This window comes from Cydia pomonella, chromosome 17 (genome assembly GCF_033807575.1).
Source record: "Cydia pomonella isolate Wapato2018A chromosome 17, ilCydPomo1, whole genome shotgun sequence".
Lineage (NCBI taxonomy): Eukaryota > Metazoa > Arthropoda > Insecta > Lepidoptera > Tortricidae > Cydia > Cydia pomonella.
Genome location: NC_084719.1, coordinates 15,809,058 through 15,830,315, shown reverse-complemented (window position 1 = coordinate 15,830,315; position 21,258 = coordinate 15,809,058). Strand labels below are relative to the sequence as shown.

Sequence of the window (21,258 nt, the reverse complement as noted above, 5' to 3'; positions counted from 1 at the left end):
TTTCGAAGAATCTCTTAACGGAGCTGCAGGTTCCTTAAATAAATAAATAAATATTTATTTAAGCACAATCACTGCGTACCGAGAACGCAGTCGACATCTAGCGTGTAATAGCGTAATTATCTGTACTGCTACTTGACAATATATCACTCACTCTAAAATAAGTAAAATTAATTTCTCAAAGAAACATAACTACTCACGTGCTTGATATTTATTTTTCAGTGACTTCTATTATTGTAATAAAATAAGGGTGACAGCTGGCATTGCTGGCAACTACAGTTGCCAAAAAAAACACGTGAGTGGTTATGCTAGATTGCTTCTGATGTGATAACAATGGAAACAAAAACAATATTCGTATTTAAATATTAATGAAACTAATTTATTAAAAAGTAATTAAATATTAATTAACTATTTATGTGAGAAAACAAGAGTCAAAGGCGCTGATTTGGTTTGAACTTTCATATTTGACATGTCATCTGTTCTTGACATATACTTACTGTACGTTCATAAAATAATATCATTACATTAGACCCTAACTTGTCTCATTACACAGTGTATACTTATGAATTCATTGATTCTGGAAATGTACGCTTGGTTAAACTTGGTAATATGACACGTGACTCTCATTATGTGATATTGCATCCGTTAATATCACAATATATTGCGCTCGTAGCATTACGAAGCATCTGCTACGTGGCGTAGCTCCTCTACGGCGTAGTACTAAGTTGCCGGAACATTACGGCACGTTCGTGCGTCAATTTCAAAGTTTATAACATTCTTTGCCGCTATCCCAATTGTATGGAAACAAAATTGTACATAACTTTTATATGAAATTATATTAATGGTACTAGTAGGGAAAATAAATTAATAGAAATAGGAGATTAGACAGTTGCCACTGAAATTACGGTATTGACTCGTAGGGTATTAAGGATTAAGATTTATTTAAAACAAATATGTTTAACTTTTTTCATTCGCGACTTTTGAAGTAAAACTTATAAACCAATTGGGAGGCCCAATGAATGCGACGGGCAGATGACGCTACCGGTAACTGGCTTTGTTTACGTTTGTTTCATGTGTGTGGTTGCAGTTTTTTTTCAAGAATGTCCTTTTTAACAACGTCATCCAGTTTCACTTTCGACGCACCTATAGTTACACTGAATATTAGTAAATATTTCTCTTTTTTGCTGCAAACTATTCATCCCGCTCCTCCATTAAACTTTAACTGAACTCAACTATTACCACGAACGTTTTCATCTTACAAAAACCAGTCAAAGCATTAGCGAATATCATCAAAAGCATTAGAAAACGCTTAAGCCAAACGCAACGCACGGAAGGGAAAAAAGCCATCTTACACCATTACTGCAGCACTCAGAATAATAACGTCTTAAGTGTGTCAGAACCCTCTGCGTGGTTATGTCTTCCTGATGTGGATATGGTTAGTCCTGATTTATCGTAGTTCGGCCCATTGTCCCGGACAAAAGTGGACCTCTCGGGCCCGGGAAATGCGGAATAATTGAGGATTACAAAAGTGGGCAAAAGTGGGCGGATGATTGGCTTTGTGGGCTGTCAAAAGTGAGGACACCACTTATTCCATGTAATGTATTGTGGTTTTTGGCACTTAGATCCCTACTTTTTGACCTTCATATTATATTAATAAGCACTCTTATGAAGTTTATTTTCGCATGGTAAGAACAATCTAGGCAAGAGAGTTGAATAAGTTGATATTGAAATAAAATGAAATGATTTATTATTAAAACAGTAATGACTAGGGGCAAAATACCAATCAACCCATTCGCAACCAAATGACAATGCAAATCATCAACCCTATATAGACTGCTACTTTTCTTGATAAAAATATACTATATCTTACATAATAAACCTACTTCTTCTACTTAAAAAGTATATTTTATGTAGGTACTTATGATGAAAAAGAAGTAACCGCCTAGGACTGGTCAATCGATATAAATAGCATACCGCTACATTTTTTTTTTCTTCCATCTGCAAAATTTACTGCATCACAGATATGCCAAAATGATTGATTACATTAGCATGTCTATGATGTAAAATTTTACAGAAGTATATTAAGTATATTAATACCCATCCAATACACTCGTATTCCTGTTCAACCTTATGAGTACCCAAATAAAACATTCACCCTTATTTTAGGTACAAACACAAAAATCGTTCGCAAATTACTGCAGATACACGCGCTCTGCCCGCATAAAGAATGAATGTATCTATTCAAACATGATAGAATCAATATTGTTGGAAATTCGTTTTGATCTGAATAATTTTTGATCCGACGCAAACGTATTTTTTGTGCTTTCTGAAATGTTTTTATTGTAAAGGTAGACCTGACCGATGAAATATACATTATCTCCACACTCGCTAAGCTCGTGGTTCAATTTTGGAATCTTTCGCTTGCTCGGGTATCAATATTAGCACGAGCGGTTAAACAACAACTTTGCCCCCTTGTAAAACAAATAACTATTCTAATGTAGATGGTTTCAAGTGTATTGCATTGTAAAACACAGATTTTAAGCATTCACGATTTTTACACATTATTATATTTTAAAAACGGGACTTAATCGCGTAATAAGTTTTAAATTTACCTCCGACATTTTGAGGACGGCGTTGTCCCCATGGTCTCGGAGAAGACTGGCTAAAGTTGACAACATATTCTAGCCGCGCGAGTTTTTCTAACTACCCGCACTTGGGTTTATCAACTTGAACGTTCTGCGCACTAGGTGATGTTACTTTGTAGATACACAACACTAACGATATTCGATTTTGACAACGCTGACATCGAAACGTCGGAGGCAAATTTAAAACTTAATAGGTACGCCATAAAGTCCAGTTTCTATATTTTTTTATATATTGCATTGTAAATTCTAGGGCCACCAGTTTAGTCTATTCAATGTTGCGCTTTAAAACATTAAAAAAAATCAACGCGTAATCTAAAATTACCTACCTGCAGGTTAAACCAAGGATGTAAGCTTAGGCTTAGGACCCTCGATAGACCTCGAATTTACATTTCGAGAAGAGTAATGAAGTCTTTACATGTGTCCGATTTGAACGCTTATTCCTCTTGACCTGATTTTCTCTCTCGTCGCAACCTAAATATAACTGAAGTACAGAGAAGTTTATCCTCTTCTCTATAAGCATCCTAAATACCTGCCAAATACTCGTAATACCAAACAAATCTTCAAAGACTACATAAGACTAAGTTACCTTCTTTTGTACAAATATTTGGAGTTTATATATTCGATAAGGAAAGAGCCGCATTGTTGTTGTTTCTGTGCGAGTTGTCCTTGTACATATATGCATTTCAAATAAGATTTCGGAATATCTCATAGACATAAAATCGTGCTTGTGAGTCCAATTAATTACGAAAACGTTATCCTATCCATTAGGAGGTATAGTTCCTACATTCGAATTCATACAAAATTTTGAGACTTTAAAACACATCATTATTTAACCCTTTAACGCATTTACTGTCAACGTTTTTGTAACACTATACTCGTAGCGGATTCTAGCGTTTTTCCGCTTTATAAAGAAAAGCAACTACGAACAGAGAGCGCGCCCAGCGGGTTACAGCACTCAATGTGATAACGGGCCAAATAAAATAAAAAATACACGATTTAAGCCTCATCGCCTTGAATTGCCAAAAAAATCATCAATTCCAGGATACAGTCAAGGTATTAAATATCGACACGGACAAAGTGCCAAAAATATGTATACACTACTTTAATGTATAGGCAATAAGGTCGTGTGCACATATTTTTGGCACTTTGTACGAGTCGATATTTAATACCTTGACTGTACTAATTCTTGCCGGAGGTCCAATCTGAATCAGTGTGCAATAAGTTCTGTTAAGTGGCCTTACGGCCCGATTCGAAGAATGACTAAGACATGTTTAAGATCATGGAAACATCTTTAAAAGATCGATAACTAAACGACATGTCAAAATTAACGTTTATTTCGATTCCGTTGTGATCGCAATAAGCTCTATCTACGATATTTCTAACGTCAAAGTGACATTGGTTGCCCGAATCGAGCTGCTTCCGACAATTATACGACATCACAAACGATATCTAAATGAAAAATTATCGAAACCAGAACTTATCGATATCTTATCTTTATCGTATCTCATTCCTCGAATCGGAAGAGTGAGCTCGAACAAAATACAGCTGGTAGAGAGGTGTAATGCTCCATGCAAATAATCATTACTATACGAAAAAGGAATAATAGTATGCTATTTAAACATGCTTAACTACACATTAGCGTTTGTATATAGTAAAATGCCCCCATTGTGTCTACTAAGCATGGCCAACTTGATAAAAACTTCCACAAAAACCCCGTGTTCAAACATCGCGGCCACAATTCGACTCCTCGGCTGTTTACTTGATTAATTTAACGCCAGCTACTTTTGTTGTGCCTCTTTATAAATGTTCTTATAATGACAACGACTTTTTTTTGGGTTCCGAAGCAATGTCAGAAACGGAACTCTAAGTATTGCTATGCTTTTCTGTATGTTTTATGTGTTTCGTTTGTTAATTTTAGTAACTATATAAGGCTTACTACTTATTTTATTATGGAAATATATATGTAGGTTCATGATATGTACATATTTTATGAGCCGCTATTAGTTTTGTGACTAAAAAGTATTACAAAGTTACATTATAAAGATGCTTATACAGTTCAAGTAAAAAAAAAACAGCAGTAAACGTTTTCAATGAAGGTTACTCCAATGAACAAAAAATATATCTAGAGCACTGGTTATTATCTTTTCAACTATGGTTACGAAACTATAAAAAAAACCTCAAAATGTTGTCGCTGAAAAGTTCTGCGTTAATAGATTTAGATTTATTTATTACACAACATACGATTGCATTACAAATTACATTCATGTCAATTTATATGAATCTATATTGTGATTAATAAATTTATTTTATAACGTATGCGGAAAGAAATCTGCACAAAATTCAATGTCGTATTAAATAAAAACAACATGCTTATTTTTTATAAATATTGATGTTTATTGTGACGTATTTAACAATGTTCAATGTAAGATAAAGTTTACTCCAATGCGAGATTTTTAACTGCAGTTATGGTACTTTAAAACCATCCGTGTCGAACACACAAATGTTGTCATTTTTTTAGTTACAATTTTATCTTACTTAGGAAAACTTTTTTTGGGAAACTTTGTGTGATCGACATAGTTCACATTCTCGCCCGTTGAACCATTGGTGTTCTCAAAATAATAATTACCTTGCCATGAGTTTATATTTTAAGTGACATATGATTAGTCCCCCATAAATCCCATAATGCAAAAACAGCTGTTTTTTACATTTTTGACCAAATGACGTTACCGCATTTTCAGAGCCTTTTTTTTGTTTTCGCAGACGGTGGGCTTAACTTTTCTTAAACGTTTGTCGATGCCCATATCATTAAGATATTTTTAAATAGTTTTACTGCAACATTTGAATGTTCTCGTGACCTCTCTGTAAGATTTTGTGACTCACCGGGTCTTCCTTTTTTTATCGATCTCTCCCAGAAAACTAACTAATGCTGGAATGTCTCCCTGAACCAGACTTTCTAGCGGTAGTTTTTGTAAAGAAAAATGACGCACAAATATTAAAAACAGACCATCAGCTCTAACCCGTTTCCACAAAATGTTCCACTATCTTCGCTTTCCGCTGTAGGGAAATAGTACTGGAAAAATTACATACAGTTTCGCGACAGTGTTCTCCTAAATTGACCATAATTTCAATAGAAAGAGTGGCGATGCTCATGAAACTTGCCGGATTAATTGACATATATATATATATAGACTTTAAATTGGCAGTTAGATATAATTTCAGTTTATTTTATTTTTTACTTTTTACATGTTCCAATTTTTGTGCAGATTTCACTCCGCATACGTTATTTTATGAAGATAAAGAACCCTCCCCTGCGCTAGAATGACAGAGTATTTAAACTTATTCAAAAGATATCGATAATGCCCCTTTCTTATAATTAATAGAGGGTTTTGCAGATAACCACTACGAGTATTGAGAGGGATGTATACCACGTGATCGTCCATACAAAACTTCTTCCACTTCTAAATATTGTTTTATAGTATGTTATTGACAAAGTTTTTTTTTGTATGTTATTGACACATAAAAGCGCTGGTGGCCTAGCGGTAAGAGCATGCGACTTGCAATCCGGAGGTAGCGGGTTCAAACCCCGGCTCGTACCAAAGAGTTTTTCGGAAATTATGTACGAAATATCATTTGATATTTACCAGTCGCTTTTCGGTGAAGGCATGTTTTTCAATTGTAGTTTCAGTTAAGATTAAATATCTAATGAATATCTATTGGATTTCAACCTACATACTCGTAGTTGTAACATATCTGTGAAGAAGCAGGTTTGATCGCTAATTAAAAAACATCAATCGTCAATTTTATGTATTTCATTGTCATTAATAGAATAATTACCAAAAGACGTGTCGCGTTAAATTTTGTTTCAATTAATGGAGGAAATCATAAAAAAAAAAACCAGAAGTCCTGCTACAAGGCGATAAGATAAAATGCAACCGTTGCGATGTTTTATTATTGCTAGCAAAACACATAATATAAACAACATAAGGTAAACTCTAAAAATAGTTTTATCAAAAAATCCAGGATATGTAACAGTAAAAAATATCAATAACTTGTTACAAAACAAAGAAGTAGAAATCACAGAGAACACCAACAAAAACACGCTGCAACATTACAGAAGAATGCTTTTCCTACCGATCACTACCATCGAAGTTGAAAGATCATTTACAGTACATATGGTGCTACTTTACCGCACTAGTGCGCAAATTAGCATATTACGTTACTGTGTCAAACATTTAAAGGGCCATATGTAATGTAAAACGTTGTACGATACATGTGCGAATAGGTAATTCGCAACTCGTGTCGATTTAAAACACTCCCTTCGGTCGTGTTTTAATTTATCGCCACTCGTTTTGAATTTCCTATTTTTCGCACTTGTATCGTAATGTACTATTTCGTACACCAAGTGGGTTTTTTACAGAGAGAAGTCATCGAATAACTCGTGTATCACGAATGTCATATATTAAATGGTATTTTTTTTATTCTAAGCGGTGTTATTTTATCGACATGTACCTCACTCGTACCTACTCGTAAAAATACGGTTACATCACTAGTCTGTCAGAAACGTCAAATGCTACCTAGATGACACGAGGGGTCGATATGAAGTGGTTAGAATAGGTCCTAAGAAGTAGATTGAGATAAATTTTGCTTAAGAATACAATGAAAATATTAACCATATAAAATAATTCGGCCCGCAATGTGGCAAGTAAAGCAACATACAAGTTACGAGTTACGAATTTTTTAAAGTAGCCGTCATCACTTCTTGGCAGTGACTATAAAAAGTTCATATCTCGTAATGTCATGTCATGTTCTGTCTCCTACTGTTTGTTGAACATTGCTGCTCGGTAAATTTTCAATAATTATTTTAATGGTTCATTATTAAGTGTAACTTAAAGACTTCTTAATTATTGACTACATGGATAAATTCTATATCTGGTTTAATTAATTGCCCGTATTAGATTTACACACTGTATACTTAGGTAGATGGATATGTTTGGCTATTTAGTCACAAAAAAAATAAACGAATATTTATAATGATTTGATTAAAATATTCGAATATAAATTGTATTAAACAAACCAAATAATTTAAATTCGCATATGTTAACCCAGTTAAAAATGAATGTTCCAATTGTAACTACATTTCACCTAATTAACTGATAACCATCAAATTATGATACTCGTAATAAATTTGTGCGCTCAACCAAGTATAATCACGATTGTATACCAATCAGAATTTACACTGAACTGAACTAAACTGGATAATAACTATTTAAGTATTTTGTTATTCTAAACGTTGTTTTTGAAATAATTTCTGATGACAAAGTTTAGGTAGACAAAACGAAGTTTCTATGAATTTCGAAGCAGGTAATGTTATCCCTCAAAATAATACGACTATATATGTATTCTTAGGAATCTCTAAATATAAACGAACCTTTAAACATATTAAAATTTATTATTACATAGAAATACCTGCTGGCAAGATATTTTACAGTATTATTTTATTCGGTAAAGGTAATTGTTTTCTTTAACATAAGTAACGTTATGTAATGTTTATATTATACGAGTACCTATATAATATAAAAAAAAATAGAAGATTGTTAACCAGGGGATGAACTAGTGCCCTTTACCCGAGCAAAATACTTTACTTTTTATTTCGAATACGAGGAAAATAAATTACATGTGGATTAAAAAAACTCGGCTTAGTATAATAAACTTTAGTAATATTTCTTGAGGTTACTTTGAACTTATAATTTAGGTAAAAATATCGTTATTAATGGAATAGGGAGTTAATTATCAGAATGGAAACTGCACAACTTCTTCCTCGCGTTGTCCCGGCATTTTGCCACGGCTCATGGGAGCCTGGGGTCCGCTTGACAACTAATCCCAAGATTTGGCGTAGGCACTAGTTTTTACGCAAGCGACTGCCATCTGACCTTCCAACCCAGAGGGTAAACTAGGCCTTGTTAGGATTAGTCCGGTTTCCTCACGATGTTTTCCTTCACCGAAAAGCGAGTGGTAAATATCAAATGATATTTCGTACATAAGTTCTGAAAACTCATTGGTACGAGCCGGGTTTGAACCCGCGACCTCCGGATTGCAAGTCGCACGCTCTTACCGCTAGGCCACCAGCGCTTCTAGAATGGAAACTGCACAACAAATCCATTTAAAAAAAAAAAATATATATATATTTGCTTGTCGTAAAAAAAAAAAAACGTAGGAACTAAGAAAATACTTTTTAGAATAACAACAACCCACTTTCAGAGCATGAGAAATGATAAAGAATAATATAAACGAACGTTCTAAATAAAAGAATATTAAAATAAAATATAGGCGATGTTTCAAGTGCCAAGTTCAGGATTATGTTATTACGTGATTTTACGTGAATAATAAATATCATACAATCGATATAAAAAATACCCCGTTATAATGTAGACCAGAGGGCATTAAGATAAAAGAAAAATTAAAGATACAAAATCCATGGCGACAAAAGGCAAGGAATCTTAGAGTTAGCAAATATACATTGATTAAGATGCGTAAAATTTAAGACAATTTTGTGCTTCGAATTTGACAGATAAACGAGATCGCGCTGTACAGCTCCATACATTTTGCGGTAACTCGGATTGTCAAAAGTTGATGTTTAGCAATTCAGTGACCGCAAAACATATGGCGCAGCACGGCGCCATCTGTTCTAAATGTTACACTAAGCGGCACGTTTTTTTTCTTAGTCTACCTCTTTTTTACAATCACTTATCTTTGAAGTTAGATAGCAATTGGCATTTTTTCAGAATAAAAATGAGGAACAGAATGTGGAGGTTGTTACATCACCGCGCACAGTATTAAAAACCAATCGGACCTGCCCTCAATTCCCTTTATCAGATCACATTTTTTGCAAAGCTCATTAAGTACCTTTTCCAGTAAACAACGCTATCTTTATGGCCAATAAAATAGCTAAATAGTTTTTTATCGCGGCAGTGAGCGTCATTTGTCACTGCGTACGATTGATGGTTGTGTATATCCATACGTTAATAAAAGAGTGTTTTCTATATAGTAGGGCCAAGTAAGTTAAGACCTTTGGAAATTAAGTTCAGTGTGTGGGTTAGATATTCTGTTGACAAATGCTTCGAGAGGCGGTTTTGATGTGTGATTGATGTTGTTTTAAAATTAGATGGGTGAGGAAATGCGGCTTAGAAGATAAATAACATTAGTGCAAAGTTTTGCGCTTAGGTGGCTTGTAATGATAACATTGTTTATTGCATAGTTTCGACTGAATAAGCTTTTGTTATGGTAGGGTACTCTACGGTGATTCCACTTTCTGATCTTAATAGTTACCTCCTTAGTTTTCAACTCTTTTACCTTTACATTTAATCCAGCAACGTCAGCTTCGGAGAGATTTTTCATTACGATGTACAAATATGGTTCAAAGATAAAATAAAGCAGTACCCTTCACAGATCAAAGAAATAAAAAATAGACAGATCTTTCTCCTGTAATGTCTATTCCTTAATTTGTACAAATCATGTCAGATTTTGTCTATTAAACAAATAGCCATTTGGATGTTAAAACAATGCGAGGCAATATCCAGTCACACTGACTTCTTTAGCTCAGTGATTTCCTTATCACTTTATTAATTAAAATCTATATTCCGTTTAAAGATTTTATTTTTTAAAAGAATAACAATTATTCACTTACATGAGAAAAAACACAACAATCAATTACAAAATTAAATTAGTGAGCAAAAATAGTAAATACATAAATAATGGTGCCGCGCTAGTAAATAAGTAGTAGAAATACAATCTATAATAAAAGTGGTGTGTGTCAGGTAGAACAAAAACATGCAAAACAAGTTCAAGAAGTGTGGTTGCTATTGCTAGGAGCGTACCGCGCTGTGCAATGTAAGCGCACGTACGCAAAATGTATATAAAATCAGGAATCAAGTAAAAATCTTATTCTACGACGTAATAAACTACATAGTCATGAATTATTTAAGTATATGTATTTTTAACTCACAGAAACGGGACTCAATCGCGTATTAAGTTTTCAATTTACCTCCGACGTTTCGAGGACGGCGTTTTCCCCGTGGTCTCGGAAAAGACTGGCTAAAGTTGACATAAACATCTTCTAGCCGCGCGAGTTTTTTAAACTACCCATACTTGGTCTTATGTACTTATTGACTTGAAAATTTTGCGCACTCGGGATGTTACTCTGTCGACACACAACACTAACGATATTCGATTTTTCGACTGTCGATATTCGTTTACGCTTACATATACTAATGACTGGATTACATGTGGATGAGATCCCCAAACGCTCGCCCCGATTGAAATTGCAATGTTTCTATGAGTTAATAATTGTAAAAATCGTGTAAGTTTAAATCCATGTATGTATGTACTAAAACATACTATGTAAACACTTCCTATATAACAGGTACCAAATATAATATATTCAACCCAAATTAGAATCCCTCCTATTACATCCAGGAATTTTTCGCAACGTCATTGCCACTTTAACAACCAAAATACATTCGAGCCACCGCTTTAGTAACTTAATTAGTAAGCCATTACGACTAAATGCCCCGCCACTTATCGGCACATCTAAGACGATTAGCCCGTTATTGTTTAAAATCTAAATAACCGCTATATTTTGTTTTGTGTTGTAGTTTTTTCGTCATATGTTTTTTCGATGGAATCGTTATACATTAAGACTACAATTCTGACTTCAATAATACCAAAGATATATTGATTAAGATGTGTTAAATCTAAGACGATTTCGTGCTTCGAATAGGTAAATGAGATGGCGCTGTACAGCTGGACACATTTTGCAGTAACTCTGATTGTCAAAAGTTGACGTTTGACAATTTAGTGACCAAAAAACATATGGCGCAGTACAGCGCCATCTGTTTTGGATGTCAAACTAAGGGACACGTTTTTTTATTAGACTTTAACTCTTTACTACAATCAATTTTCTTATATAATAATACTTTTACGTGCAAATATGAGTAAACAATTAATGAATAAGGAAATTGATGACTGGCATATATCACGCAGCAGACCTTCGAAAGTCAGAATTTAGAATTGGTTGTTATGCCTGTTAGGAAAAAGCGGTATTCTTATCAGTAATTATTAGAAACCTTTTAGGTTTTAATTTACGATTTCTTTGATACACAGCTATAAACGACATAAACGCCACTGTCAATCTTAATACTTTTCAAATTTTAAGTTTTACCTATAACCAATGATATTATTATTAACAGTATTGATAGTAACAGTGGGAAGGTCATTAAGAAATTGTTGTTAGGACGCAAACGTTAAAATATTTGTAATTTAGTGTGGTCAGTGAATATCGTTCATACGTAAGATATTTATTTGCCTGAATTTAATATAAACGGACACTAACAGTTTTTGTTTTGCAATATCATTAATCGCTGAGTTGCCGCAAAAAGAAAATTTCGCATTTTTAGAAGTAATTTTAATATTTTGTGCCTTTTGTGCAAAAAAAGTTACAAATTTTTAAAGTGCAGCTTTGACCTATGTTCGTGATTTTTTTCTATCAAGCAAAAGTAAGACAATCAGGAGTCAAACCCTAAATCCTTAAAAAAATCCTCAAGATTTCTAATTACATTTTTGGCACCCGCATTGTTATCTAAAAAAGCGGTACAATTTAAAAACCCAAAAGTTTTTAAAAAGGTGCCGTCACTTTAGTCAAGATATTTACTCTTAGCTTTTTCACATTGGAAAAATATCTAAGTATGTGGTAAACATTAAGTCTCTTGGTAAACAAGAACATGTTTAAAATATTGTTGTTTTTTTCATTGTCCATTAATTTTTGATACTAAATGACAAAATATCCAGTTAAAAAAAATAGACAAATGTCAAAATACGATTTTTAGTCTACTTATATCAACAATCTTTAAAAAAAAAAATACCAGTTACACAGGCTTACCATCATCCGTAAGTACAACAGTGTAATAAGCAATTTAGCGTCAAGCGAAATTAGTTTTAACAAAATTGTTGCCGTAAAATTAACCTAAATCCCCTGCAGGCTAAAAAAACTTAATTAAATGGAAGCTTTGTTATTGGCATAGGAAGTTTGCTAAAAAATGGGCAAATATTGACTTATTGTAAAATTGCTTTAAAAATAATTGTAAAGTTAATTGAATCGCTTTTATGCTAACAACGGAACGTTTTAGAGTAGGTTAGGTTTATGCATGGTAAAGTCCCAAGTAAGAATTTAAGGCATGTTGCCAGGCAGAGTGATGGTGATGGCAGGTGGGTCAAAATGTTAACGAAATGGTGGCCGCTTTCAGACGAAAGGAGTGCCTGGCGCCCGTTGGCTCGTAGAGTGGATGACATTAGAAAGATTGCGAGTTTAAGACTTTCTTTCATACCAATTATACGTACAAAACACCACATCAGCAACCATACATAGATAAATACTACCTGCCCCTGTTGTGTGTGATCTTAAGATCTCGTCAAGATAAGAAATGTACCTGAAACGAAACAACATTATATTAATTACAACCCAATCCGATCCGGTCCAGACAACCAATCAACCAGACAACCATTAGCCATATCTTTGTTTCAATGTATACCCACATCTCAGGTTTTGGTATTGAATACCTCGCGCGCTATTGGCCGAGTAGGGGTGTTATTTTAAGCGCATACAAGCACGGGCGAATGAAGTGGAAGGATATACCAGCCTAAACGAGTTCTACAATTAGACATAGTTCTCACGATTGCGCAGGTCACGTAACACTGGTTTATTGAAGCACTTGATTCGCTCGTGTTCGTGAAACCAATGAGCAATATACGGAATATAAGGGATTGCATTGTCCGTGGCAACACTGAGACGAACAAATTGCACCGTGTTGGCGGTTGCTAGATATTAATGGTGGCCATAAATTGGGAGGTTTCTGCTCTGGCTGGATAGCCGTTCCGTTGAAGGTTTATTAATAGAACATTATCGTTTAATAGTTAAGTTACTTCGCATCTTAGTGTTGCTCGGTTGTATTGTGATAAAGACCTAATAGCTCGATCAAGTTGCCTTAATAAAGAACAGACGGTATGAAATTTTCGTATTTCATTACTGCTTAATAAGATTAAATAAAATATTAAAGCTTATAAATAATTTATAAAGAACGCAATTTTCCCAACTAAAGAAAATGACAAAATTTCCGTTTTAAAGATATGTTTTAAAGACCTAGAAACTTTTAAAAAATTACTTCACATAATGTTTTGATAAATACTATAAAACACAGATCGAAAACATTTAAATATATATATTTCAAATTATAATGGGATACAATATCTAAGAAATTTCAAATGCATGGATCACTTTAACTTATTTTAAAAGAAAAATAAGGAAAATGTAAAAGGTTACACGATAAATAAATTATGTTAGACAACGTTTTTATTTTAAATAAAATTTGCCCATTATTATGATTTTGTTGATATATTTTTCAATATCCTAAAAAAACATCAGCATTATCAATGTGCATTATAATATTAGCCAAACAAATGTACTAATGCTTAATTATGTTACATTTGTCCAAGTAAATATGATACAAAAGAAAAGTTATTTAAAACACAAACACCAACTGACCCTTTCGATTGTGCTTCCCAATTAGGGTTACCATAAATTTGCACAACGCAGGACTTTCCCGGCCTCGCGCGACATAACACGGCAATATATCTAGCGAAGTAATTTCTATTGTAACTCCGTGGTTTTGCGGATGTCGGCGCACTAGTGCAAGTACGTTTACACTAAGAATTAGTTAACGCGGACGGTTTAGTTATGGAGTGCTGGATAATTTGAATGATACTTGTGATTTAATTTCGGTAAAATATATAAACAATGAAATAAGATGTTTTATAAAATAATAAAGCGAACCAGACTTTGTTATTAATTTTAGTAGGCACAAAACACTAAATGAAGGCTAACTGGTATTAGTCCAGATAAATAAATGCTCTAGACATAAGTGATTAGGAAAGGAAAAAATATACAAATATATCTTTTGCTTTCTTTTGTCTTATTGTGGAAACTTGTTTATGTGAAATAAAATGACAATAATTGATACATACATATTATATATCAATTAAATTGTATTGTTTGTCTTTGCTATAGAGCACAGTGGCGGATCGTTCAAAGAACTCGATTCCCACCGGCTTGTCTAATTTCAGCCCGTTGAGTACTTTCACGATCGGTTCATGGAGAAAAGAAAAGCAAAATTAGCTCCGGGTTCCCGACGAATATTTGTGACGCGCCGCCACTGATAGAGCAACAAAATTTTCAATAGATCTAAGTATAAATAGTACATTGTACTTAACAGCTAAGTTTAAATTTTATTATCAACATTGTTTTTCTCTAATAGTAGGTACAAGAAAAGCTAAAGTCAAAACAAGTTCAACCACAAAACTGCTAAGAGCACAAAATGGTCTGCAATGAATAAACATCTTCCAATTAGTGAAAACAAAACAGTGATATTTGACTAGCACAGCAGCGAAACCTCAATTAGTTGTCTGGCAGAACTTATAACTATGTTTATTTAATGCAATGAAACAATCATTAGTCGCGTCATCTATCTATCGTTAACCACAACTTTCGTTGTCTTGTTTTTGTTGTCGTCGGCCGTTAGGGCAATCGATAACTTCTGCACTTGACTCCGACGCGTGAGGTGGAAGTTTCCGACCCTTGTCCATTTTTTGTGAGCTATTATGGTGTTAGTAGCGATTTTGAGCACTTGCCTAGAGCACTGTTGGAGGGTTTACTTAATTAATTCAGTTGAGTGTCTGGAGGAATATAAAGTACGATAACTGTACGGCATATGTCAAAATTATGTTGATGTCTGAGAGTTAAGTTGAATTGTGATATAGAGTTGTTTCATAAATAATAAAGCAACGTGTTTTTAAATATGTAGAACAATATGGTACCGAAAATTATTGGTATATTTTCGTGGTTTTAAAACTCTTACTTTCATGATAAAATCTTCACTTTATCACTCTCAAACCATGGGAATTTCAGTCAAATTTACAAGGAGATTATTGACAACGCACGACGCTGAGATAATATTAAAATATAAGTTAGTGATTTAACTGAAAATACAATTAACTAAAATATATTTAACCAAATGGACTGCACCGTTTTAGAATAATCGTCCTTAAAAACAAATTAACCTATCACCATGAGGTCGGGGTGAACCGCCACTAGGCCTAGGTTAATGCTAAGTTTTAATTTGACTTTTTATTGTCTTATTTATTTAATTTGTGTTTATTATAAATTTTTACCTTTATTTCAGGCAACACCTTCAGACTAGCATACACATTATAAAAATATATTACTTCTAGATTTTAGTTTTAATTTTATTGCACACATGGAACATTATTTCTGGAAGAAAACATTTTCATTTCATTTCAAATTAATGAATTAAATAAATAAATATAATTGGAAGTTCTTACACAAATTGGCTAAGTCCCACAGTAAGCTCAATAAGGCTTGTGTTGAGAGTACTTAGACAACGATATATATAATATATAAATATTTATAAGTATTTAAATACATAGAAAACACTCATAACTCAGGAACAAATATCCGTGCTTATCACACAAATAAATGCCCTTACCAGGATTTGAACCCGGGACCATCGGCTTCATCGGCGGGGTCACTAGGCCAGACCGGTTTTTAAAATTAAATCTAGACACGCGGTAGCGTGTCCAGCCAAGTTCAAAGAAAAAGGAACTGGTATTATATTACGGTACGGCGTGGACGTATTTTTGTCATAATATTTATAAATATGACGACTTGTCTGGCCTAGTGTGTGACACTGTCTATGAAACAATGTAGGGTATTTATTCATGCCATGAGCACAGATATTTGTTCCTGAGTCATGGGTGTCTTCTTTAATATATATTTAAGTATATATATATATATATATATATCGTTTTCTAAGTTCCCAAAGCACAAGCCTTATTGAGCTTACTTTTTTTATGATATAGGAGGGTTACGAGCAGACGGATCACATGATGGTAAGCATTACCGCCACCCATGGACATCCGCAACACCAGGGGTTTTAAGTGCGTTGCCGGAATTTAAGATGGGAGTACGCTTTTTTCTTGAAGGTTTAAAAGTCGTATCGGTCAGAAAAAACCGCAGGCGAGTATTCATTACAATACTCTTTATTTTATACCTCGCATAGTTGACAATAAATGTACAGAAACAAACAAAGACAATTTGATAGAGGTAACAACAGGCGGTCTTATCGCTTAAGAGCGATCTCTTATGTATAATAATGTCCTATAATATTTATTTATTTATTTATATTAACGCGTGGAATCCTTAATCTTACGTGCCGTGCTCGCATTTAACATCCTGCTTGAACGGTGTTTTTTCTTAACGTTCAAGTCATACAGTACGTATATATTTTCCAAGTAGAAAACTTGATTTTTGACTTTCTTTCCTGAGAGTTATCTCGAAAACATTTAAATCCTCACGGCATCGTTACATACAAAAACTACAGCCATCAAGCATAATGTGGCCATAATTTCCCCAGCCCAAGGACAACGGGTACTTGGGTAGTCCTACCCGCTATTATCGTGGAAGTTCTGACGTTACGGAGGACTGTCTCGTTTTATGGACGTGTTTAGTGAAAATTATTGTCACAGGAGGGCTCTATTGATTTGTGAAACAACAGTAAAAGTGGCGTTCCTGTGTCTCAATAAGATATGGAGTAGAAAATGTATACTTTTATTTTTAAATCAGCGCAAACATTCGATTAACTCATGGGGGGTCAGTTATATCTGCAGCGCACTGTACCTACTTATCCTTTTACTTTTGATAATTCGTTTTATCCAGGTTCTCTAAGTTATTAAACTACCCTACATACATCCTTAATTTAAGATAGATGGACTTACGCTACAAAAGATGCATCTACTAGGCTACATTATACTTATATATTTTAGCATAGTACAAACATTATTATTTTTAAAGTTTAAACCAAAATCAAATCCTCACGATTTTGTTTGCGCATCTATACGTATTTGTCCATATGGGCATCCTTTATTAGATATAAGTACCTAAGGGTCACAATTTTATGTTTGGCTGAAGCAGGGCAAGATTCCGATCCTTTTTTTATTTTTATTTTTATATAGTACAAAAAAATTACCGAGAATTTGACTGAGTTAGTGAAGGTTTCCGTTTCCGCTTGGCCAAAAATACTTTTTTAATATGTCCGGATTTTCTCCTTAGCAGGTCGCATTTCTTAACCGACTCTCTTTTTGTGGGCAGATTCAGTAGGAAGATATAATTTTTCTGTCGTTTCCTTATTTGGAAAATTTACAAAACTGAAAAATAGGAAGTATGTAATGTTTTAATTTTTTGACCGTATCGCAAGGTCTACCAGCTCACAGAGCCAATAGTGTGTACGTATTTATCTTTAGAGCAACCTACACAGTTTAAACTTAGTATAAACTTTGCTTAGGTAGGGCTACTCAGCGGCGGACGACGATATACTTAATTATTTATATATCTATACATACATAGAAAATATCACTCACAGGGGAAAAAAAATTTCGTATTCATCACAGCACACCAAATTCTCTTACCTGAATTCGAACCCAGGACCACTAGCCTACTAGTTAATATATACTGAGCTATATACTGATCTACAGCTACGGAACCCTTCCTTATGGGTGTTCATACAGGCACTTGGCCGATTTTTTAAATAATGTACAAGTCTTATTTTTATTAAATTTATCTTCCAGTTGTCAAGAGTCTTTATGTATTCCGATAGCTTATTACTTTGTAAAGTAAACAAAGGACCCCGAAGTCACGCTGGGATTGATTCCAATATTTTTTTCCTTTGAGTCATCTCGAATTTTTCGTTTTTATAATTAAAGCCGAGGCCTAAACTTATTTCGTTCGAGAGGCTTTAAGGAGAAGGTTGAAGAGATTTCTTTTAATGATTACCTACGTTTTTTATTCGAATTAATACTGTTGTTTTTCTGGCTTCTTAACTCATTGAGTGCGGGGAATGCTCAGCGGGTTCTCTGTTTGTAGTTGCTTTCCTCTACAAAGCGGGAACACGCTGGGATAAGCTAGCGTAGCGTAGCGCTACGAAAAAGTTGGTAGTGAAAAGGCGATGCATTGTACATTTTGATTTATCTCAGCAATTACAAAACTCATGAAAATATTGTTTGGTGAACTGGTTATTCATGAATACGGCTAATTTCTGATGAAAATGCCTCTTTTTAAACAAACATTTTTATTATATAAGCAAATGGGACCGATTCAAGCCTCACTTCAATACTGTAGTTGTGATTTTTCGTTAATTCTTGATTTTTTACTTTAAACTCGTTTTGTCGCATACGACCTTGTAGAATAAGCTAGCGCAAAAGCAAATTCACTACGTGCGAAGTATCGGGATGAGCGCGTGTTTCAGGAAGCAAACAAGCAAGCAAACACTGCATTTTTAGATTTTATTGTTTAACGATGCGTCATCTAATAATATGATTTGTCTAATTTAAAAAAAAACCATTACATGGTTTTGTCGAGCTATGCGTAAGTACATGATTGTATGCTGTCGTGGGTGTTACATGTAAATGGAATATTGTTGTCGTTGTTAAGGCGACTATCAATGTTAAATGTTTTAAAATAAATAAGAGGGGGAAAACATCAACAGTTTGGCAACACTACGAGCGGAAACAGCAAGAGAAGCGATACCTCTCGATTAGACATGCACCCTAGCCCATCACTTTCCCAAAGTAGTTTAAATGTTGCCAGGATCGGCCGTTCCCTATATTTAGGGGGAATATATATTCCTAACAGCGTTATTTAGGGGCAGATTTATTTCATTCGCCCACGGTCCGACGTCGTTTTTATAGAGATTGTAGTTTAACTGAATTTATGGTTCCGTGTAGGTTTTGGTAATAAATGCTTTTGTGATGTATTAAGTTGAACGATTTCGGTAAGTTGTGGCAATAATCAATGAGTCCGTGGGGGTGCTTAAAGACGATTTATACCTACCTACTTCTTGTGCAAGGCGCCACGAATAATAGCGGATTTTAACAGCCTGTGTCAACTTAAAATAAAAAGTAGATATTTTTATCTGTCTGAGACACTAAATATACACAAGTCTCTGTATTTTTCTGAACACACTGGCTTTTATTGTGGAATACATTTCCCATTGTCATTGAAACTATGAAAGAATAGGTACGGTACTATTACTAACCAAATAGTTTACTAATTCTATTGTTTATCAGGCATCTATAAGAGGTTAAAATCTACCATACAAGATTGATATCAAAGACAGTTAAGTGGAAACAATGGATACAAATATATATCAATATTTGGTGTAATAGTATGTAAACCACATAAAACTTAAAAAAAACCTGCTATCTTGGTCGTATGTTTACGTTGGATCTTATGAAACTCAAGACAGATTACTTATCTACTATATAATAGCCTCGGATCGCGCCAAATGGAAAATTCTTCTGCGAACCCTATGTTCCTAATGAGGGATGACAGGATTACATCATCATCATCACTATATAATAGAATATAATAATTTATTCGCAAGAATATGTATGTACAAAGGTGACCTTACAACATTGAGCCATTTTGCATGCAAATTTTAGGATAATCAACCGCATTTCAATCAGCAGTATTATCTGACAATCTTAATATAAATTCTTATAAATTGACATTAATATAAGTTGTACTAATGTCATCATATTACATTGTGAAATAAATAGATCCAATCTAATCATTAAAATTATTTACATGTCCAGATACTCCTTAACAGAGTAGAAACAATCTTCCTGAAGCCATCACGTTAATTTTGTTTTAAATTCTAAATCATAAAATAATTTGATACTATCGGGACGCTTATTATAAATTTCAATAATTATATTGCATGCATTACGCTTATAAATGTCAGCATGACAGGGAAGTTACTTGTTACTTACCTAATAAGTTAAGAAGAAAAAGTTTAAGTATATATAAAAATATTTTTATGATAAGTGCCATATAGGTATATTTCTCTTAAGCCTTGGACAAAAATCATTCACTCCACCTAAAAGTTAAGCCTCCCCTGGAGCTAATGCCCATAATCTTAGCAACTTTTAATAGAAGAGCCAGAATTAGACGGCCATTATTCAAGAAATACGCCCCAAGGGTGCGCTGCCGACTGTGAAACTTTATTTCATTCTCATCGCATCCTGTCATCGCAAGTATTTTTCGCGGCTGATCCTTAATTCGCGGCTGTTCATTATCAAAAAAATGACATTTTGATACTTTAATAACTGAATTTCTTGATACTATAGAACGCCTTGAGCTTATAAAACGCGTTTTTTATACGACTGCATAATCTAAGGGTAGTTAGTTTAAGCACTAACGAGTAAAAAAAAGCTATACCTACTACAAAATTAAAAAAATACATTTTATAATTATTTTATAATATCAAAGCCTAATATAAGAATATATAGCACAAAAGTATAGTATCAAAAGGTACGTCTAGTTTAAGTTTGCGGTTATTTTATTGTGATTATTTTCGTTAAATAAATATCCATTCCCCGCTGCAAATATTCTTTCAATTTCGCTTTGAAGGTTTATAGCCAATACAGCAATATTTAA

At 33.9% G+C, this 21,258-nt stretch overlaps 1 protein-coding gene across 1 annotated transcript in view; it reads right to left on the bottom strand.

Annotated features, from left to right (window-relative positions):
• Positions 1-21,258, bottom strand: part of LOC133527086 (protein sidekick-1-like) — a 310,716-nt gene that overhangs the window by 64,454 nt on the left and 225,004 nt on the right. The window lies entirely within an intron of this gene.